This window comes from Triticum dicoccoides, chromosome 6B (assembly GCF_002162155.2).
Source record: "Triticum dicoccoides isolate Atlit2015 ecotype Zavitan chromosome 6B, WEW_v2.0, whole genome shotgun sequence".
Classification (NCBI taxonomy): Eukaryota; Viridiplantae; Streptophyta; class Magnoliopsida; order Poales; family Poaceae; genus Triticum; species Triticum dicoccoides.
In genome coordinates, this window is record NC_041391.1 from 153,496,576 (window position 1) to 153,506,639 (window position 10,064).

General features: G+C 54.7%; 1 pseudogene; it reads left to right on the top strand.

The window, feature by feature from the left end:
• Nucleotides 1-3,399: 3,399 nt before the first annotated feature.
• Nucleotides 3,400-9,886, top strand: LOC119320940 (annotated as a pseudogene).
• The last annotated feature ends 178 nt before the right edge of the window (nt 9,887-10,064 follow it).

Sequence of the window (10,064 nt, forward strand, 5' to 3'; positions counted from 1 at the left end):
GGAGGCAGTATACTATAGTGCCTTTAACAACAAAATAAAATTTTAGAACAGGCAAACACACCATATCTTTGTTACTTACAACTGTGAATGCAAGCATAATTTTGTGATCACAAGGAGCAACTGCAAATTCTGAACTGCGTCGAGTTTTCCACCATATATAGCTTCCAAATCAACAAACAGAAATACCTCATATTTATTATCTGTCACGCAGCTGAACAATACTTACTGCCCCATGGGCGAGGATCAGTAAAATGCATTGCATTCCACATCTCAGAATCATACTAGGTGCATCTGATATGATAGGTACTTTTACAAGCCAAAAAGGCCAAAAACAATATTCAGCCAGGGTACTTCCACATCTCAGTCTCCCCAGTAGAGAACTCAAGAAAGAGTACAACATGCTAGTAAAACTACCTTCCAGACCTTCATGGGCTCAGTTTGCCTTCTCAGTTCACCATAAAATTATGCAGAACTAATAAGTAAACTACCATACCCTTAGCAGCTCAAAGTAAACATCTCGATGTGAAATACTACCAGCATCAGTACCATCATCAAAATTTAAAAATATCTCATGCCATAACTCGAGAAGCGATCCAGCACTTGTCATGCCTCAACACACAGAAGGGATCCTCAACTGAAAATATTTTAAAGCAGCAACAGCAGCAGCAGATCGAGCACTAAATCAATTTCGAAATTAAACCATTGATGCAATTAATTAGCTAGACAGTTAATTAAATATGCGATTAATTAGGTCCATTTAAATAGGGTTTTTTTGCACCGAATCAATTTGAAATTTGAGTGATTAATGCAATTAATTAATTTGTTAGACAATTATTTATGCTTATAGATAATTAGAAGTAGGGACATTTTACAATTAGTCAGATTATTAATTGATTTGGTTGACAGTTAATTAGGCATGCAGAGAATTAGGTAGATTGTTAATTATTTGTGTACTTAATCAATTAAGCAAGCAGTTAATCACGGTGAATCATTTTGAAAGCGCTCGTGGGCAAGGTTGATCAACGGGCTCTCGGCTGCATGACCAATCACCGAGCACCACTTGCCAACATGGACAACGACCACCATGCGCTTGCGACATGGGTGACCTAGCGTTCACCTAGATGGATGAAGACTATGCTCTGCAGGATGTTCACACGCAGACGGTTGCCGAAATATTCGCGGGTGAGGACAACAAGACACAACATTGGCCAGGTGGTTCATGAGATAATAAGAAGAAAGAGTGTTCCGAGAATAAAAAGGAAAAAGAGAATTAAAGCCACCAAACGGTCCATGGTGTTGGAGAAAGAAAAGTGTTCCAAATAATAAGAGGGAGAGAAAAAAAGAAAGAGTATTCTTGAAAATAAGTAGGAACGAGAACTAAAGCTGACGAGAAATGAGAAATAAGAAGCTGAGGCGTCGATGACGAACACACTAATGTTGACGTGGTGTTGGTTGGCGCCAATGAAATGGGTTAGCAAAAACGCGAGGAGTAGAAGGTGTAGGGAAAGACGAGGAAGAGAAGAACGACAATTATCCCTTCTAGCATATCTGTGATGGAGATGGAGCTTATTGGCGACTAGGAATACGTTCATGTTGCCACTCTCCTCCAATGTCAATGTGCATTTGCAAAGTTGAATGGACGTTTGAGAATGCTATCTGTAGTTATTTGTTGCTTTGTGTCAATAGTATGTTGTTAGTTTAACCCACTATTATATCATAAACATGAAAATTTTCATCTTTATTGCAATGCACGACAAAGATGAGGTCGATGTCATATGGTTCTAAAGGAGATGGCCCCAGCAATAAATGTCCCACAACGGCAGGAAGCCGATCGGGAATGGGAGGTCCCGATAAAAAAAGGGAAGGTACATTCGTTGGATGAGGTTTTTTGTGTTGAACCTGAGTGTTACAGATACATTACGGATAGCCCGTAGCAACGCACGGGTTTTCTGCTAGTAGCTATTGGTTTCTGACACACAAGTGCCCCCGTGGCAGCACCTCACAACACTCTTGGCCTCCTTAGAGGGTGTTTGTTTTCAGGGACTTATTGGTTTAGGAACTTAAAAAAGTCCTTGTAAGTCCCATCTAAATCAAATAGGAGGGACTTATTGGGACTTATTGTGGTGATTTGGGACTTATCAAATAAGAGGGTTTTGTTTCCAGGGACTTATTGGTTTAGGGACTTAAAAAATCCCTGTAAGTCCCATCTAAACCAAACAGGAGGGACTTATTGGGACTTATTGTGGTGATTTGGGACTTATCAAATAAGACTCTCAGGGAGGAGCTTATTGGGACTTATCCCGGGCTGGACCTACCCCGCGTCGCTCCAGACTCGTTCCCCGCTCGCCGCCGCCCCGCCTCTCGCCCCGTCGCCGGCCCGCCTCTCGCCCCGCCTCTCGCCCCGTCGCTGTCCCGCCTCTCGCCCCGTCGCCGCCCGCCTCTCGCCCCGTCGTCGCCCCGTCGCCGCCCCGCCTCAGTTCGCTGCCCCGTCGCCGCCCCGCCTCGGTTCATTCTGCCTCGGTTCGTTGCAGCGGTGCCTCCAATCGCCGGACAGGCCCTCTCCTGAGCCTCGTTACAGCGGTGCAACGTGGACTTATAAGTCCTTGTAAACAAACAGGTAGGGACTCGGGACTTATAAGTCCCTGTAAACAAACAGGTAGGGACTTATGACTTATAAGTTGGGACTTAAAAAAGTCCTAGGACTTATGAAACAAACAGGGCCTTAAAATGCTGGGCAACTCATTTATACTGCTTGTAGCGACCCAGTAAAACTTTAAACAGGTAGCCACACCATATCGTTAAACAGGTAGCCTGTTATGACCGGCCAGGTCTATGGCTGCAGGAGGCCCACCGGGCAAACTTAGCCCTCAAGTTATCTTAGTTTTATTTCATATCGTGAATATATATATGACTTGTAAGACTATTTTCAGAATTAAGCAATAAGACTATTTTTATTGCCCGGCTCCCAGAGGAGTCGGAACCCTAAAACCCTAGCCGCCTCCTGTCTCCGCCGCCGCCCCACGCGCAAGGACAGCGCCATGCCGCCGGCCGCCGCGCTCGAGCCCTCGCCCCTCTCCCTCCTTCCCCTACAGCCTCCGGCCAAGACCGGGCAGAACCCTAGCTCCTAACACCTTGGTATTAGGTACCCGGGTTTCGACCATGTCTTCACCGCCTCCAAACCCGCCACCACCACCGCCGCCGCTGCCCAACGCTTCCCCCACCGCCGCTGCCACCGACTCCACCAACGCCGCCGCTTCATCACCGGGCGCCACAGCCTCCCTATCGGTGCCGATCTCCCCCGCACCCGGCACCAGGCTGGGCCAGGGCCAGCCGCAACCCCCCATCCAGCAACCACCGTGATCGCCTCCCCCAGCGCCGCAGCAGTTCACACCGGAGGCCATGGCCGGCGTGCTCAACGACCTGGTCGTCGCGGTCCAGGGCATCCGCCTCTACTTGGCGAGCCCATACGGGCCGCCCCCACCGCTCCATCCGGCCGCACCCGTGGGCCAGCAGCCGCTGCCGTGGTACTCAGTACCGGCGGCCATCACCGGAGGCTACCCGGCGCTTCCCCCACCGGTGGCTTCAACGTCGCCTTGGCCACAGTGGCCGATGCCGTTCACGGCGCCAACCGCGCTGCCCGCCGCCACCCAGGGACCACAGTGGCCGACCTGGGCCGCGCCGTCCGCGTCGTCCCCCACCGCGCCGTCCCTCCCGGCGGCAACGGTGCAGGTTCCACCACCGCCCCCGCCCAGCCCTAGCCTGGGCCGGTCCTCGCCGAGCGGACTTCCGATCCAGGAGGTCTGCTTCCCTTCGTCACCGTCGCCACTTCCCGGCTGGCTCCACGGGCCGCCATCGGCTTACACGGAGGCCCGGCCGCCGTCAGGTTTCCAGTTGCAGCCCGAGGTGTCGGGCGCCACAAGGAACTACGCCGGCCCTTCCACCCTGGACCGAGCTCCGTCATCAGCCCTCCGTACCGCCGAGGCAGTGGGCCAGGGCGCGCCACACCAGCAGCCGCCTCGGTTCGCCAAGATTGACTTCGCCACGTACGACGGTTCGGACGACCCGCTTAACTGGCTCAACCAGTGTGACCAGTTCTTCCGCGGACAGCGCACGCCAGCGTCAGAGCGCACTTGGCTGGCTTCCTACCATCTCCGCGGGGCCGCCCAGACATGGTACTATGCCCTCGAGCAGGACGAGGGTGGCATGCCACCGTGGGATCGTTTTCGCGAGCTGTGTCTTCTTCGGTTTGGACCACCGGTACGCGGGAGCCGCTTGGCCGAGTTGGGCCGCCTGCCTTTCACCTCCACGGTGCAGGATTTCACCGACCGCTTCCGGGCACTGGCATGCCACGCGCCCGGTGTGACGGCCTTACAGCGGGCGGAGCTCTTCGTCGGCGGCCTTCCCGACCACATCCGCGTGGACGTCGAGATGAAGGGGCCCCAAGACCTTCAGACAGCCATGTACTATGCTCGGGCGTTCGAGCAACGCGCCCAGGCTTTGACGCGGCCATCCGCGCCACGTGGGGGCCGCCAAACCCCTCGGCCGCCTCCGACAGCACCGGCATCTTCCACCACCGCCCCAGCAGCTACCCCGGCACCAACGCGGCCGTTCAGGCGCCTTACTCAGGCGGAGCAGCTGGAACACAGGCGCTTGGGCCTGTGCTTCAACTGCGATGTGCCCTATGCACCGGGCCATGTCTGCCCGCGCCTCTTCTACTTGGAGACGACAGACGAGACCGAGGATGACACCCCGGAGGATGGCCTCGGCGCCCCAGCCCTTACGGAGCCCGCAACGACACCCGCGCCCGCCCTGGCTACCGCCCTTGTGGTGTCACTTCATGCGCTGGCCGGCATCCGTGATGAACGGACGATGCTCTTACCGGTCATGATCCATGGCAAGCGCCTGGTGGCCCTCCTAGACACAGGTTCCATGCATAATTTCCTGCCGGAGGCCACCATGCAGCGCCTTGCACTACAGCCGACCGGCGGGGAGCAGTTGCGGGTCACTGTCGCTAATGGCGACCATCTACGCTGCCACGGGCTCGCCCGCAACATGCCTATCACTATCGGCGACGAGCACTTCACCATCACCTGCGCTGGCATCGACTTGGGTTGCTTCGACTTCATCCTCGGCGTCGACTTCTTGCGCACGTTGGGTCCCATTCTCTGGGACTTCGGCGCGCTGACGATGACCTTCTAGTGTTTGGGTCGCCGCATTCAGTGGGACGACATTGGGGGTGTCGCGCCCGCACCACCTCTTCAGCTGGCCGCGACCACCGCCAAGGCCGAGCATTCGCTCTTGGACGACCTCCTGCAGCAGCACCAGGATCTCTATGAAGAGCCGCAGGGCCTGCCGCTGGCCCGGATCTACAACCACCGTATTCACCTCCTCCCGGGATCGGCCCCTGTGGCCGTACGGCCTTACCGGTATCCTCAACTACATAAGGACGAGTTGGAGTGGCAGTGTGCACTCATACTTGCCACCGGCATCATCCGCATCTCCATGTCACCATTCACAGCATCGGTCCTCCTCGTTCGCAAGTCGGATGGCACATGGCGTTTCTGCATTGACTACCGCGCCCTTAATGCTCTCACATTGAAGGACAAGTTTCCTATTCCGATGGTTGATGAGCTTCTCGACGAGCTGCACGGGGCACACTTCTTCACCAAGTTGGATCTTCGGTCCGGGTATCATCAGGTGCGCATGCACCCGGATGACATCGCCAAGACGACGTTTCGGACTCACCATGGCCACTTTGAGTTCTTGGTGATGCCCTTTGGCCTCTCCAACGTGCCGGCGACCTTTCAGGCTTTGATGAATGATGTCCTCCGACCCTACTTGCGTCGGTTTGTGCTTGTTTTCTTTGATGACATTCTTATCTACAATGCCTCTTGGGCAGAGCACCTCCAGCATGTGGCTATCGTCTTCAACGAGCTTTGGGCGCATCATCTTCATCTTAAGAGCTCGAAGTGCTCGTTCGGGACGCCTTCTATCGCTTACCTCGGCCACGTCATCTTGGCCGAGGGAGTAGCCATGGACGCCGACAAGGTGGCGGCCATTGCCGCCTGGCCGATTCCGCAGTCTCCGCGGGCTCTTCGCGGGTTCCTGGGCCTTGCGGGGTACTACCGGAAGTTCATCCGGGAATTTGGCCTCATCGCGGCCCCGCTCATGCGTCTTCTCCGTCGCGACGCCTTCTCTTGGGATGAGGAGGCCACTACATCGTTTGAGGCCCTCAAGGGGGCCCTCACGACGGGACCCGTCCTGCAGATGCCGGATTTCGACCTCCCATTCACCATCGACTGCGACGCCTCCGGTGCGGGGTTCGGTGCGGTCCTTCATCAGGGCAATGGTCCCCTCACTTTGTTCAGCCGCCCCTTTGCCGCACGATATCTTAAGCTGGCGGCTTATGAGCGCGAGCTCATTGGGTTGGTGCAGGCAGTGCGCCATTGGCGGCCCTATCTTTGGGGTCGTTCCTTCCGGATCTGCATGGACCATTACAGCCTCAAGTTCATGCTGGATCAGAGGCTCTCGACGGTACCCCAACACCAGTGGATCAGTAAACTCTTTGGGTTTGACTTCACAGTCGAGTACCGGCCGGGTCGTCTTAACACCGTCGCCGACGCCCTGTCTCGGCGTGACGTCGATGTGGACGATGGTGCGACGGAGGGGGCGGCCTTCTGCATCATCACCGGGCCCTCCTTCGCCCTCTACACCGACATCCGACGGGCGACCGCTGCCGCGGCCGACTCCCTCCTCCTGCAGCAGCAGCTGGCGACGGGAGAGCTGGAGGAGCCGTGGCGCCTCGCCGATGGCCTGCTCCTCCATGGGCGCAGGGTCTTCGTTCCGGCGCACGACGATCTTCGTCAGCAGGTGCTGCGCCTCGCCCACTCGGCGGGCCATGAGGGGGTGCAGAAGACACTCCATCGTCTCCGCGCCGACTTCTACATTCCCGGTGATCGTGCCCTGGTCCGTGATTGGGTACGGTCTTGTGTGACGTGCCAGTGCAACAAAACGGAGACTCTACGGCCGGCTGGCATGCTTCAGCCCTTGGAGGTGCCATCCCAGGTTTGGGCGTGTTGGGGAACATAGTAATTTCAAAAAAATTCCTACGCACACGCAAGATCATGTTGATGTATAGCAACGAGAGGGGAGAGTGTTGTCCACATACCCTCGTAGACCGAAAGCGGAAGCGTTAGAACAACGCGGTTGATGTAGTCGTACGTCTTCACGGCCCGACCGATCAAGCACCGAAACTACGACACCTCTGAGTTCTAGCACACGTTCAGCTCGATGACGTCCCTCGAACTCCGATCCAGTCGATCTTTGAGGGAGAGTTCCATCAGCACGACGGTGTGGTGACGATGCTGATGTTCTACCGACGCGGGACTTCGCCTAAGCACCGCTACGATATTATCGAGGTGGATTGTGGTGGAGGGGGGCACCGCACACGGCTAAGAGATCCAAGGAATCAATTGTTGTGTCTAAAGGTGCCCCCTGCCCCCGTATATAAAGGAGTGGAGGAGGGGGAGAGGGCCGGGCCCTATGGCGCGTCCTGGAGGAGTCCTACTCCCACCGGGAGTAGGATTCCTCCCCTTCCATGTAGTAGGAGTAGGAGACAAGGAAGGGGGAGAGGGAAGAGAAGGAAGGAGGGGGCCGCCCCTCCCCCTAGTACAATTCGGACTAGTCATTGGGGGAGGGGGCGCGGCCTGCCTCTCTCTCTCCCCTAAAGCCCAATAAGGCCCACATACTTCTTCCCCCGTATTCCCGTAACTCCCCGGTACTCCGAAAAATACCCGAACCACTCGGAACCTTTCCGATGTCCGAATATAGTCGTCCAATATATCGATCTTTACGTCTCGACCATTTCGAGACTCCTCGTCATGTCCCTGATCTCATACGGGACTCCGAACTCCTTCGGTACATCAAAACTCATAAACTCATAATAAAACTGTCATCGAAACCTTAAGCGTGCGGACCCTACGGGTTCGAGAACTATGTAGACATGACTGAAACACGTTTCCGGTCAATAACCAATAGCGGAACCTGGATGCTCATATTGGCTCCTACATATTCTACGAAGATCTTTATCGGTCAAACCGCATAACAACATACGTTGTTCCCTTTGTCATCGGTATGTTACTTGCCCGAGATTCGATCGTCGGTATCTCAATACCTAGTTCAATCTCGTTACCGGCAAGTCTCTTTACTCGTTATGTAATGCATTATTCGGTAACTAACTCATTAGCTACATTGCTTGCAAGGCTTATAGTGATGTGCATTACCGAGAGGGCCTAGAGATACCTCTCCGACAATCGGAGTGACAAAACCTAATCTCAAAATACGCCAACTCAACATGTACCTTTGGAGACACCTGTAGAGCTCCTTTATAATCACCCAGTTACGTTGTGACGTTTGGTAGCACACAAAGTGTTCCTCCGGTAAACGGGAGTTTCATAATCTCATAGTTGTAGGAACATGTATAAGTCATGAAGACAGCAATAGCAACATACTAAATGATCAAGTGCTAAGCTAACGGAATGGGTCATGTCAATCACATCATTCTACTAATGATGTGATCCCGTTAATCAAATAACAACTCATGTCTATGGTTAGGAAACATAACCATCTTTGATTAATGAGCTAGTCTAGTAGAGGCATACTAGTGACAATATGTTTGTCTATGTATTCACACATGTATCATGTTTCCGGTTAATACAATTCTAGCATGAATAATAAACATTTATCATGATATAAGAAAATAAATAATAAATTTATTATTGCCTCTAGGGCATATTTCCTTCAGGGCGGACATCTCCATGGACTTCATCGAGGGCCTTCCCAAGGTGGGCGGCAAGTCCGTCATTCTCACGGTGGTCGACCGCTTCTCCAAGTATGCTCACTTCATCGTGCTTGGCCATCCCTATACAGCGGCGTCTGTCGCGCGGGCCTTCTTTGATGGCATTGTCCGTCTCCACGGGTTCCCTTCTTCGACCTCTTCCGGCTGGCGGGCGTGAAGCTCCGCCTGAGCACCGCCTTCCACCCTCAGACGGACGGACAGTCTGTGATCGTTAACAAGGTTATTGCCATGTATTTGCGTTGTGTTATAGGTGATCGACCTCGCGCATGGGTGGACTGGCTCTCGTGGGCGGAGTACTGCTACAACACCTCTTATCACTCCGCCCTCCGTGCTACGCCCTTTGAGGTGGTGTATGGCCGGCCACCCCCGCCGATCCTTCCGGTTGATCCGGCCTTGGCACGCACCGAGGCAGCTGGTGCTCTTCTGAGGAGCCGTGATGAGATGCTCGCGGAAGTCCGGCAACGGCTCCTACAGGCCCAGCAGTTGGCCAAACATTACTATGATGGCCACCATCGCGAGGCGGAGTTCGCGGTGGGTGATTGGGTCTGGCTGCGTCTACTTCATCGCTCTACGCAGTCCTTGGACCCACGCGCGAGGAGGAAGCTCGGTCCTCGCTATGCCGGTCCCTTTGCTATCCTGGAACGCATTGGGAAGGTGGCTTACCGTCTTCAGCTTCCGGCAGGCGCGCGGATCCATGATTTCTTCCATGTCGGGCTGCTCAAGCCATTCCGCGGCGAGCCACCCGCGGCACCACCGGCACTTCCACCGATCACGGACGGGCGTCTCCTTCCTGAGCCGGAGAAGGCGTTGAAGGCTCAGCTGCGACGCGGCTCCTGGTACGTGTTGATTCAGTGGACTGGACTGCCAGAGGAGGACGCTACTTGGGAGCAGCGCGAGGAGTTCCGCCAGCACTACCCCGACTTTCAGCTCGAGGACGAGCTGTTTGCGCAGGCGGGGAGAGATGTTATGACCGGCCAGGTCTGGCCGCAGGAGGCCCACCGGGCAAACTTAGCCCTCAAGTTATCTTAGTTTTATTTCATATCGTGGTTATATATACGACTTGTAAGACTATTTTCAGAATTAAGCAATAAGACTATTTCTATTGCCCGGCTCCCAGAGGAGCCGGAACCCTAAAACCCTAGCCGCCTCCTGTCTCCGCCGCCGCCCCACGCGCAAGGACGGCACCACGCCGCCGGCCGCCGCGCTC